Below are 12,105 nucleotides of genomic sequence, written 5' to 3'. Positions count from 1 at the left end.
CTTTTTCCAGTCATCAAGAACTTCACCTGGCTGCCATGATATTTCAAATATGATAGACAGTGGCTTAGCAATTTCATTTGCGAGCTCCTTCAGGAAACACAGATGGATTTCATCAGGTCCCATGGACTTGTGTGTATTCAGGTTCTTAAGATGGTCTTGAACCAGATGCTCTTCTACAGTGGGCCCAAGGTCTCATTCTCATAGTCCCTGCATCTGCCTTCCAAGACTTGGGTGGCATCACCAGAGCCTTTGCCAGTGAAGACCAAGGCAAAGAAGTCATTAAGAAACTCAGCCTTCTCCAAATCCAGAGTAACCCATTCTCCTGATAGCTTCCAGAGAGGGCCTACATTGTCCCTTGCCTGTCTCACATTTGCAATGTAACTATAGAATCCTTTCCTGTTATCTTTCACATCCCTTGCCAAGTTTAGCTCTAACTGGGCCTTACCTTTCCTATCTTGGTCCCTAACTTCCCGGACAACATCCCTGTATTCATCCCAGGTCCCCTGTCCTTGCTTCCACCTTTTATAAGCCTCTTTTTTCTGTGAATTTTTCTCAGCAGCTCCTTATCCATCCAAGGAGGTCTCCTGGCCCTCCTGCTGCACTCCTGAGCTTGTAGTAGGTGATCCTTGAATATTAACCAAGAGTCTTGGGCCCTCCTGCCCTCTAGGGCTAAATCCCATGGAACCTTAATAAGGAGGTTCCTGAAGAGGCCGAAGTCTGCTCTCTTGAAGTCCAGGGCAGTGAGCTTGCTGCACACTCTTCTCACTTTCTTGAGGACCTCAAATTCGACCATCTCGTGATCACTGCATCCAAGACTCCCCTGGAACTTCACATTTCCAACAGGCTCTTCCCTGTTGGTGAGCACAGGGTCAAGCACGGCACCTCTCTTCGTCGGCTCCTCTATTGGTTGCAGAAGGAAGTTGTCTTCCACACAATCGAGAAACCTCCTGGATTGCTTGTGCTGGGCTGTACCATCCCTCCAACAGATACCAGGGTGGTTGAAGTCCCCCATGAGAACAAGTGCCTGCGAGGCTTTTCCTTTTTGTCTGTAGAGTTCTTCATCCACAGGTTTGTCTTGATCAGGCAGTCTGTAACAGATCCCCACAGTAATGTCTCCCATCATTGCTCTTCCTTTAACCCTGACCCAAAAACCCTATTGGCTGCTCACCTGTCCCCAGACAGAGTTCCACACTCTTCAGCTTATCCCTAACATAAATCTGAAAAGAATCTGAAAAGAAAATTCAGCCTTGTTACTATCGAACACTAGTAAGTAAAAATATCTCAAAATTCAATACTTCTTATAGTCTAATTGTTGAAAAGACTTCAGAGATCATAATTCTGTTGCTAGAGTATAGAAAAAAGCTTTAGGATGATCATGCTTAATATTTGTCTAGTACCTTTTATCCAATGATCTAAAGATTTGTAAACATTAGCTAATTAAATGTGATTATATATTTCTTTCTGCTGCAAACAACAAAAAATAGTTATTTTTCTTGATAAGTGCCTTACTTTTAATATTTTGGGTGATGTGTGGGAAGTGGATAATTAATATTGCTTTTGAAAATTTATCTTTCATGCTTTGTCAGTTTAGGAGGCTATGAAACTGTAAAAGTAAAGAACTAAGTGCATGCAACCTTATGAAGAGCCTATATATATGTGTGTATGCAATTAATAAAAAAAGAAAACAAACAAACAAACAAGCTAAAAAGCAGGAGAAAGGAAGAGATTTCAGTCTCAGAGGTTCATTTACAAGCTTTCCTTAACTGTCACATCTACCTTGCTGGAAGTGCTCTGTCTACTCACTAGGGTAGATAGCTTATACTTTGTTTTTTTTTTTTTAAATGGAAACTTCATTCTAAAACCTGGAAAACATTTCAATAGAAGTTGACTATATGTAATGATATAAAATGTAAGTCTGCATCTGTAAAACAATTTTTCCCTGAAAAATAAGTTTTTTAGCAAAGTGAGCTCTAAAAACACCTGTGCACTTAGGTAACTAAAGACTGTTACTATTCTGTGTTCCTTATGATAATCCTTATTGTACATGTTAGCTATGTAATCTACAGGTGTACGGTGGTAAAGAAAATTTTTGAAGAACTGTTGTAGGGCATGTGAGGAGGTAAAGGACAGAAAAAAGTAAAGACAAAGGACTGTTGGGAAAGATGGAATGGAATTTGATGAAGCAGGAAATACTAGGATTGTAGAACCACTATGGTGAGATTACTTCTGTGCTACAAAAACATACATTATCTGTAGTGCTACTGAATTACAAGTATGGGATTTTTAACATATTTTTTGTAAACTGTATATATAACAATCATTCTCTAGAATTAAACTGAATATGTATATAGTTAAGATATACCTTCTTCGATTTGAATGATCTTATAGGTTTTTCTCCTTTTCAATATATACTAACTTGGGGAAAACCAAAACTAGTTAATTTACATTTCAAAATGCTAACATGGCAAAGTTTTGCATAAGTATATAAATTAATTAATTCAAAATAATTGGAGCCTTTTGTTAAAATAGTAATGGTAAAATCAAATCCAAATTCCTATAGCTAATGATGTATTTTTATTTATGTAATTCAGGCTGAGGAAAGGAAAGTCATCTTTGTTTCCATACCAGATTCATATTCTCAAACAACAATATGGTGATAGAAAAGAAACTTATATTATGAGGAGGTTTATTCATTTTTTAAAACATCACATTGACTCTTTTAAGATAATTTGTCTGTCCCTTTTGCTGGTTTGGAACCCATCTTTGCAGATGCTATGACTATGTTCTATGAATGTTTTGAATATATGATATGATTGTTGTTTTCTCAGAAGAAAGATGAATCATTTAGCCTTTGACTTAGGAGCTAGAAGCTACTTTAAATATGCAACTGTTTACCTAAAGTCATTCTTATAGGCAAGAGGGGGCACATCTGTTCCTTAGTAACTGTAAATAATTCAACAAACCAGACTTAATAAAGCTATATTTTTTGCTTTTTTTTTTCAGGATTTTCATGAGTTTTACTTACAAAAGAATATTAGCAATTGCTGGAAGTTATTTTTCTAAAAAAATAATTTGAATTGCTCAATAAAAAAAAAGCATTCTTGATATTCATCTATTTATTTGTTTTCCTTCCATTGTTATTATTAATGTTTGGGCTTTTTTTGCTTTTTGTCAAAAATCAGGAAAATGAAAATACATCTGCTTTTTATTGTTGTTATAGTCCACAAAACCGAAAGCCACAAGACTTGCACAAATTTAAAGACAAAGCTGAAGAACAGTTTGGAACAACTACAATGACTAAAGACCAATATGCACCAAAGTACAATATGTACAGTTGTATGATTGTAGCTCAGGTGGGCAGTAAAACTACCTAGAATCCAGTGAACAACTGAGTGAATTTTAGACAGTGTCCTTGCTGCAACTCTTTGCAAAGTAATCATTAACAGAGGCAAGAAACAGAGTAATTAATATTTGCATAAAATGACAACGATTGAAGTCTAACTCCAGTGGATCATCCAGCTTCATAATTGTATCAGAGAAGAAAAAAAAGGCTATAAAACATGAGATTATGAGAACTGTTCTGATCCAAAACATGCCATAATAATGTTACAAAACCTTTCAACAGAAGAATTCAGATCAGAGGGAAAATAATCTCTAACTTGCCAGATGTTAGAAGGAGCAAAATCATTGGAGGAGTGCCCAGAGACTCTAGACTGAATTATGCTAAACATTGCACATATGTATAGTACAGACCATTATTTGATTGCCAGAGTTTAGTCTAAACTGTCAGGAAGGGTAGAGGCAAGAAACAAAGGCATAGAAGATACTGACTCTCCAATTTGTTTTAGTGACATCCCACTTGGAGTATTGTGAGCAGTTCTGGTGTCTTCAAAATAAGGACATAAAGGTGTTGGAGCAAGTCCAGTGGAGGGCCAAAAGGATGATCATGCTGGAGCACCTCCCATATGAAAACAAGCTAAGAAAGTTGAGGCTGTTCAACCTGGAGAAGGGAAGGCTGCACGGAGACCTCATAGCTGCCTTCCAGTGGCTGAAGGGGGCCTACAAAGGTTCTGAAGAGGGACTCTTCATCAGGAACTGTAGTGATAGGACAAGGGGTAACAGGTTCAAACTTAAAAAGAGGAAATTCAGGTTAGGTATAAGAAAGAGGTTCTTTACTATAAGGGTGGTGAGGCACTGGAACAGATTGCCCAAAGAAGTATAAATGCTCCATCCCTGCAGTGTTCAAGTCCAGGTTGGACAGAGCCTTGTACAAAATGGCCTAGGGTGAGCTATCCCTGTCTATAGCAGGGGGGTTGGAACTAGATGACATTAAGGTGCTTTCCAACCCTAACTATTCTATGATTCTATGAAAAGAGCTAAAAGATCTCAGAAGAACAATTTCTTTCCTGTTTTCCAGTCACTGTTAAAAAAGCTTCTGTAATTGTTGAGAATATTTTTCATTCACAGGAGGTGCTGCACCTCCTTCAAGATCCAGCGTTACAGGTCTGTTGATTTAATTCACAGACATAATTAAAACTGAGATGAAAGAATTAATGGTATAACAGGGGCTTGGTAGAGAAAGACTTTGTGGTTCCTGTGCTGTTCATTTCTCTGTCTCAAATTTTTTCAAGCTACCGTGTCCCACTAGAACACCCTAATAAATTGAAACAGAACAGAGAGTAACCTGAGGGCATAATCCCGAGGATTTAGTGGTATATAATGATGGTTATAGTGCAAGTGTCATGAAAATAAGAATAAATGTTTCAGTGCATATCACAACTTTTTCGAGAAATTAGTTTCCAGCCTAAGTTAGTTTGTCAGACCCAGTTAATATTCAGAAAGGAGAAATAAGCCATCTTTAGTTTTGAAATTCCAAAGCTTAAAAAAAAATAAAAGAATTAATGAAATTGTTGCTTTGGGGGGAGAAGCTCTTACATCAGAACTGTCAGCCGTGAACTTTAACACAAATTATATGAAAAATTATTTGAAATTCATTTACTGAGTTAGTGGTGTCTTAGAAGACTACAGAAAATATCCTAGAGATTAACATCTTTTCTGTGTACCTGAATTATTTTAACTAGTGAAGTAACAACAAGGAAGTAATTTTTCTGAATTGAGCAAAAAAGTAGAAAGTTGAAAATGTATTAAAAACACAAGGAGGAAATAAATAAAAAATGTGAGGATTATTCATTGCAATTGCTGGAAAGACATTTCTGAAAGTCCAGATTCATAGCCTGTACTTTTAGTAAAAGTGTTGAGAGGTAGGTAGAACGAAACAGATCAAAAGACCCAAAGCCAGAGTTTTCAGGGAAGAGAACATTTCTATGAGCTGAAAAATACGTAGGTTTTATCTGAAAATGTGGTGTGCTGTATAGAGAAGTTACTATATGGACTATTTGGCCTAAGCTGAGAGGGACATCCAGATGAACAAATACCATCTTCCTGGTTTTAAAATCTATGAGCTTCAAATCATCTTGTGTTTTAGTTTTTATATAGGCATGCCTCTCTTTGTTTCCCACAGTATAAACCAGTGTTTTGTTTGTAGACCAAGACCTCTCTAGTTTTGAGTAAACTGTGTATTTGCACTATAACTGCAGAGATGATGATGCATTCCCTCTTTCAACTCTTGAATATGGGGATGCCTACAGAAGGGGAGACAGATGTGAAAAGTCATAGATTTCTGTTTGAGAGCTTTTGAACTCAACTTCAACCTACATGAAACAGAAAAATGCAGAAGGTAAGTTGAAAATATGGCTTTAAGAACAAATAAGTGAACTGAAAGCGATGCCAAATATCCATTTTAAGGAGTACTACAGTTTTATTTCCCCATGCAGTTAAGCAGCCTTGAAACTGCTGGTGTCCTGCTGATCTACTTAATTATCAAGAGGCTGCTTCTCACCTTTTTACTTCTTGCTTAAAAATAGCTGTTTATTCATGATTGTGAAATGAACAGAGTATGGCATAAGCAGAATAGTGCACTCTTAGGAGCCAGTCGGTCTGGAAATGATTTATCTGTGTTCCTACAATCTGTGCCTTCTTTTAGTTTGTTACCTTTGCATACTGCTTCAAGAACACTCTGAAAGGACTTCCAGCCTCATAAGTCCACATGCTATTGCACTCAAGAAAGGCCTTTATTCTCCTTCTTAGTGTGAACATGCTCACAGGTTTGCAAGCATACTTACCTTACCTGGAATTTGTATCTATCACATTTCTTGACACCTGGAAGTCATTCTGAATTACAGATAAGAAAAAAGAGCTTTCAATAAATCAGGGTCAGAACCTGGCTTAACCATTTAATCGAACTATGATGTTTGCTATTCATTGTTTTAATACAAATATCAGTTTAGGTTTGTTATATTTTTTTCCAAATAGGCACTTTTCCAAAAATGACTTTTTTGTTTTTCATTTTTTGTTTTATTCTTAATGTAGTCTGCTGTTTTTAAGTCTTTATAGAGAAATATTACAAAACCGAACTTTCACAGAGCTGAAATCTAGCTTTTTTTCACATTATATAAAAGCCTGTGAAACACAGAGTTGTATATACCCTTGCACAGATGAAGACAAAGTACACACAACAACTTCACATCAGAGAATTTGACTGCTTCAGTGAGAGCAGACAACTGTTCAATAATAAATGGAAAATACCTTGACAGAAGCAAAATTATTTTTAGTAAAACAAGCATTCAGATTAGCAGATGGCCTGATTCTGCTTTCTTTTAATTTATGAAGTGATAATTTACTTCTGGAATTACCTCTGTGAACACTGGAATTAGCTGGGGAGTATAATATAATTTAATATGAGAAAGCTGCAGATCTGAATTGCCTCTGGATAAGTACTTGTTAGATAAGGATGTAGCAAGCTTCTAAGTTAATAGGACTTTTGGTATTGTTTTTGCTTAGAGTTGGCTGATTTGTGTGGTAGCAGTTACCATATATAGTCCAAAGATCAATTAAACTAAAAATGAAATAAAAATAATCAAGTATTTAGATAGCTGCCTTGTGAAAAATCAAAGAAATCTTAATTTTAAGAAAAAAATGTGTTCTATGTTTGATTTCCATTTCCAGTTCAGTTAGACATTGAAAAGGACAGATGCCAGCATTAATACCTCATTATTACTATTGCTATTTTCTGTTACCTAAACCCAGTCTCCATATATCATTTATAATATATGAACCCAGAAGTTAGATTTACGAGGATAAGTGGAACAGGGATCACATGGCTCTGTATTTGCAGTAAGAAGGAAACTTTTGAAATCTCCACCTTTTCAAAATAAAGTTTTTGCCAGTCAACTCAGCTGAAGTAGTTTATCAAGTATTGGGTTCACCGGCACAAGAGAGACATGGAGCTCCTTGAATAAGTCCAGAAAAGCCCTACCAGAATGATTAATGGTTTGGAGCATCTCTCACATGAGGAAAGGTTGAGGGACCTGGGATAGTTTCTCCTAGAAAAGAGAAGACTCGGGGGGAATTTGATCAATGTATTGCTCAGTGGATAAAGAAATGGCTGGATGGCCGCATGAAAAGACCTGTGGTCAATGGCTCAATATCCAGCTGGAGACCAGTAGCAAGTGGTGTCCCTCAGGGATCAGTGTAGGGACGGGTCTTGTTTAACGTCTTTGTCGGTGACATGGACAGTCCTGGCAGTGTTCAAGGCCAGGTTGGATGAAGAGTTGAGTGATATGGTTCAGTGTGAGGGGTCCCTGCCCATGGCCGGAGTTGTTGGAACTAGATGATCTTAAGGTCCTTTCCAACCCTAACTATTCTGTGATTCTATGATTGTGTGTGCCCTCAGCAAGTTTGCTGATAACACCAAGCTGGGTGGTTCGATTGATACATTGGAGGGAAGGAATGTCATCCAGAGAGACCTCAACAAGCTTGTGAGGTGGGCTGATGCCAGTCTCATGAAGTTTAAGTATGACAAGTGCAAGGTCCTCCACCTGGGTTGGAACAATCCCAGGCACAGCTACAGGTTGGGCAGAGAAGAGATTCAGAGCAGCCCTGTGGAGAAAGAATTGGGGGTGTTTGTCGATGAGAAAATGAACGTGAGCACTGGTGTGCGCTTGCAGTCCAGAAAGCCAGCTATATCCTGAGCTGCATCAAAAGGAGCACAACCAGCAGGTAGAAGGAAGTGATCCTGCCCCTCTACTCTGCTCTCGTGAGGCCTCACTTGGAGTATTGTGTGCAGTTCTGGTGTCCTCAACATAAAAAGGACATTCAACTGTTGGAACAAGTCCAGAGGGGGGCCACAAGGATGATCAGGGAACTGGAGCACCTCCCATATGAAGACAGGCTGAGAAAGTTGGGGCTGTTCAGCCTGGAGAAGAGACAGTGTGGAGACCTCCTAGCAGCCTTCCAGTATCTGAAGGGGGCTATAGGGATGCTGGGAAGGGACTCTTCATTAGGGACTGTAGTGATAGGACAAGGGGTAACGGGTTAAACTTAAACAGAAGAGGTTTGGATTGGATATAAGGAAGAAATTCTTTCCTGTTAGGGTGGTGAGGCACTGGCATGGGTTGGCCATGGAAGCTGTGAATGCTCCATCTTTGGCAGTGTTCAAGGCTAAGATGGATGCAGCCTTGCGTGGCATGCTTTAGTTTGAGGTGTCCCTGCCCATGGCAGGGGCGGTTGGAGTTAGATGATCCTTTCCAACCCTAACTATTCTATGATTCTATGATTCTATTAAAGTATCTGAATGGAAGTTCTCAAGGGGATGGACTAGACTCTTCATGATGGTGCCAGGTGACAACATGCATAAACTAAAACACAGGAGGTTACACCTGAAGATGGGGAAGATCTTTACTCACTTCCTTAAGTGAGGGTGACTGAGCCTTGGAATAGGTTGTCCAAAGAGGCTGTGAAGTATATTTCCCTGGAGATATTCAAGAACTGCCTGGACAGAATCCTGAGTAAGGTACTCTAGGTAACCTTGTTCGAGCAGGGAATTTGAAATAGGTCATGCCCAGCACTCCCTTCCAACCTCAACAAATCGTTGATTCCCATGAGGTACTGGGAACAATTAATGGTGTTCAAATCAAATAGATAACTGTATCAAGGACAAGAGGCTTCATCTGATGGTTATCTTCCAAAAATAAAAATGCAGTTTCTATATAATTTGTCATACTTCTGTTTCTTCCCCATCTCAATGTACACAATTTTCACACAGGCTATCATGGTTGTAAGAGGTTTTCCAGAGTTTGCAAAGTAGACTAAACCATATTATGGTGCAGTAAGGAACCTGTGAAGAGCATGATCAACTTTTCTGTCTTCCAGAATTCAAGTAGTCAAAGTAGGAACTGAAGTAAAAAACTCCCATCCTTATTAGGAGAGGTACGAGGGAGGAACAGAAAATATGAAGAGATTATTTAGAGGTAATTGCATGTGCATTTTTTTTATTTGGGCCAGAGAAGATAAACACAAGTTACTAGTAGCTTGGAGACGTACTAACAGTTACCAGTGTTTAAGGTATCATGCCATAAACCATAACGTATGTGCCATATCCTTAACTATTCCAAACTAAAGACTTCAGTTGAGTTAAGTGAGCTTTATTTAAGCTCTTTTCCCCTCAGAGTTATAAAGGATGAAGTCCTAGGAGCATGGTTATTATCTTTCCATATTTGTTCTCATTCTGGAATGCACAGTCTAGTAAAATGTTCTGCCACTCTGTATCTATGTTTGGATCATAGGGCTCTATATGAGGAAATATGATTTTTTTCCTAGATGTTGTCTAGGACAACATATTTTATTAAGTCTTTGGTATAAATGGAGTACAAACAGAACCAAAATTGTACCCTTCATTGAATAAATTAATTTCTGTATCTGAAGATTTCACTTGTTTGAATCTTTCTTAAAGAACTTTGTAAATTTTGTATTTGTTGCATCAACAAAATTTCTGAAAGAAAAGCAATAGGCAGTAAGAAAATGGAATGAAGTTAAGGTTGCTCAGTACTGTTGAGAAATTAAATTGTATTTAAATAATCTTCAAATAAAATAGGAGGAAATCTAGAAATATCCCTTAATATTTCCTTGTTTCTCACACTTCTTTTTTGACCTCAGCTTTTCCACACAGACTTCTAAAGACTAAATAAGGTTGTCCTGGAACACACAAAAACTTTTCATCTGAGCATTCTTTTTAAATGTACTCAGAAACTTTAACTTTTTATTTGTTTGGGTTTTTTTTTTCCTACATATGTTTGGTTCTTCTACATTTGTTTCTAAGTCTTATTATGGAATTCATAAGATCATCCCATTTTTTATACCAATTTTAATTGTACATGTTTTGATTTTGTGGTCTCCCATTTTCCAAGGTACTGTGTAAAAAACAATTTCAAACCTAGAGTTCCTTAGTTCAACTTACATAATATCCTCATTTAGAAAAGGGAAACATACATAACCCACAAGTACTTGAATAACATATATTGGAACTTGGTTTTGCATTGTAAATGTAGGCATTTTTATTAGTTTCTGCTTCCTAATATCTAATAATAAACAAGTCTATATTAAATAATTTCAGAAATTGCTTTATTTTGAACTCAGAAACATAACAGTAACCATTGTAAATGTTGGTTTTCCTTCTATATTGTCACAGTGGTACATAAAACAACACCATAAGCTTTCTGTTCTAGGATTCCATGCATGCTTCCAGCATTTTTATTTATTGCAGTATCAGATTCCTGAACTTTGTTGAAAGTCCTTTGTTGAAAGGACAGTTCTTTACTGAAACATGTATTTCTTCATTTTGCTTAAATTTTGTTTAGTACAACCTGCCTGAAGAAAATAATGAATGGAGATTCTTTCACTCTGTTTTCTCATGTTTTCTTTTCTTATTGACCTATTAGACAATTTTTAAGTCAGCACTGCAATTTTGAGCAATACTCTCTATTAATGTAAGAGAAGCATATACCATAACCAGAATCTGCATAGTCCATTAAAAAGAAACACAGACAAAAGTGCAGTAAGTAAAAAAGATCACATTAGTACAGAGTGCTGCTGCCTGTTTGCTTTCTTCCTCCTAATTTTGAATGTTCAGACTCAAAAGAGCATTTCAATGAAGTTTCAACCTGGTATCTCCAGATAGATGTAGAAACCTGGATATTCTTATTCAGGGTAAATAATGTAGCTGATTTTACTTCAGTATGAATCCGGAGCAAAATATGTTATTATTGTTTTACCTTTAAATTATTCAAAATAAAAAAACCCCAAAATAAAAAATCAAGATACTATTTTTTTTTTTCCTTTCCCTCACCCCAAAATATGTAATCACAGAATCAAAAATTAGATGAGTCTGGAAAACAGGTCCGTAAGTTACCTAGATAAATCCTTACAGCTAAGCTCAGAGTCAGCTAATGCAGGTTGCTCAGTTGCATTAGCTGATTTTGAGTTGTCATGCATGTGCAGTGAGCTTTAAATATCCCCAAAAATTGAGTGTTCACAGCCCGTCTGTGCAACTTGCTCCAGTTCTCCGCCACCCCTGCAGCAGAAGTTTTTTCTCTATGTTTAAGCAGCATTAACTGCATTTTAATTTTGGACAATTGTCCCTTGTCCTGTCACTGGGCATAACTGAAAAAATCCTGGCTCCATCTTCTTTACCTCCACCCGTTATCCCACATGGATAAGACCCCCTTGAGCCTTCTGTTCTCTAGGCTAAGTATTTCCACCTCTCTTAGCCTCTTGTATGAAAGATGCTTCAGTTCATTCATACTCTTTGTCGCATTCTGTATACTTGATGTAGTGTGATCATGTCTCTCTGGTACTAGGGAACCCAGAACTGGACACAATAACCAGAGATGTCTCAGCAGTGCTGAAGGAAGAATCACCTCATTCAGACTGCTGTTAGCACTCTGCCCAGTGCAGCCCCAAAAGCCATTTGCCTTCTTTGCCACAAAAAAACCTCATGTTCAAATTAATACCCACCAGGACTCCCAGGACCTATTCTGCAAATCTGCTTCCCAAGTGGCTGGCCCCACACTAAACTGCTGAAGAAAATTATTAACCTCCAGCTATAGGACTTTAGAGTAGTCATTGATGAACTTTATGGGGTTCCACTGTGCACATTGTCCAAGACTGTCAAGGTTCCTCTGAATGGCAGCACTACCACTGGTGAATCAC

At 37.7% G+C, this 12,105-nt stretch overlaps 1 pseudogene; it reads left to right on the top strand.

Annotated features, from left to right (window-relative positions):
- Positions 1–2,167: 2,167 nt before the first annotated feature.
- Positions 2,168–8,594, top strand: LOC117437085 (uncharacterized; annotated as a pseudogene).
- Positions 8,595–12,105: the final 3,511 nt, after the last annotated feature.

Source organism: Melopsittacus undulatus, chromosome 1, assembly GCF_012275295.1.
Source record: "Melopsittacus undulatus isolate bMelUnd1 chromosome 1, bMelUnd1.mat.Z, whole genome shotgun sequence".
Taxonomy (NCBI): Eukaryota; Metazoa; Chordata; class Aves; order Psittaciformes; family Psittaculidae; genus Melopsittacus; species Melopsittacus undulatus.
The sequence above is the reverse complement of the archived record's forward strand: the minus strand, read 5'-3'. Positions and strand labels throughout refer to the sequence as shown.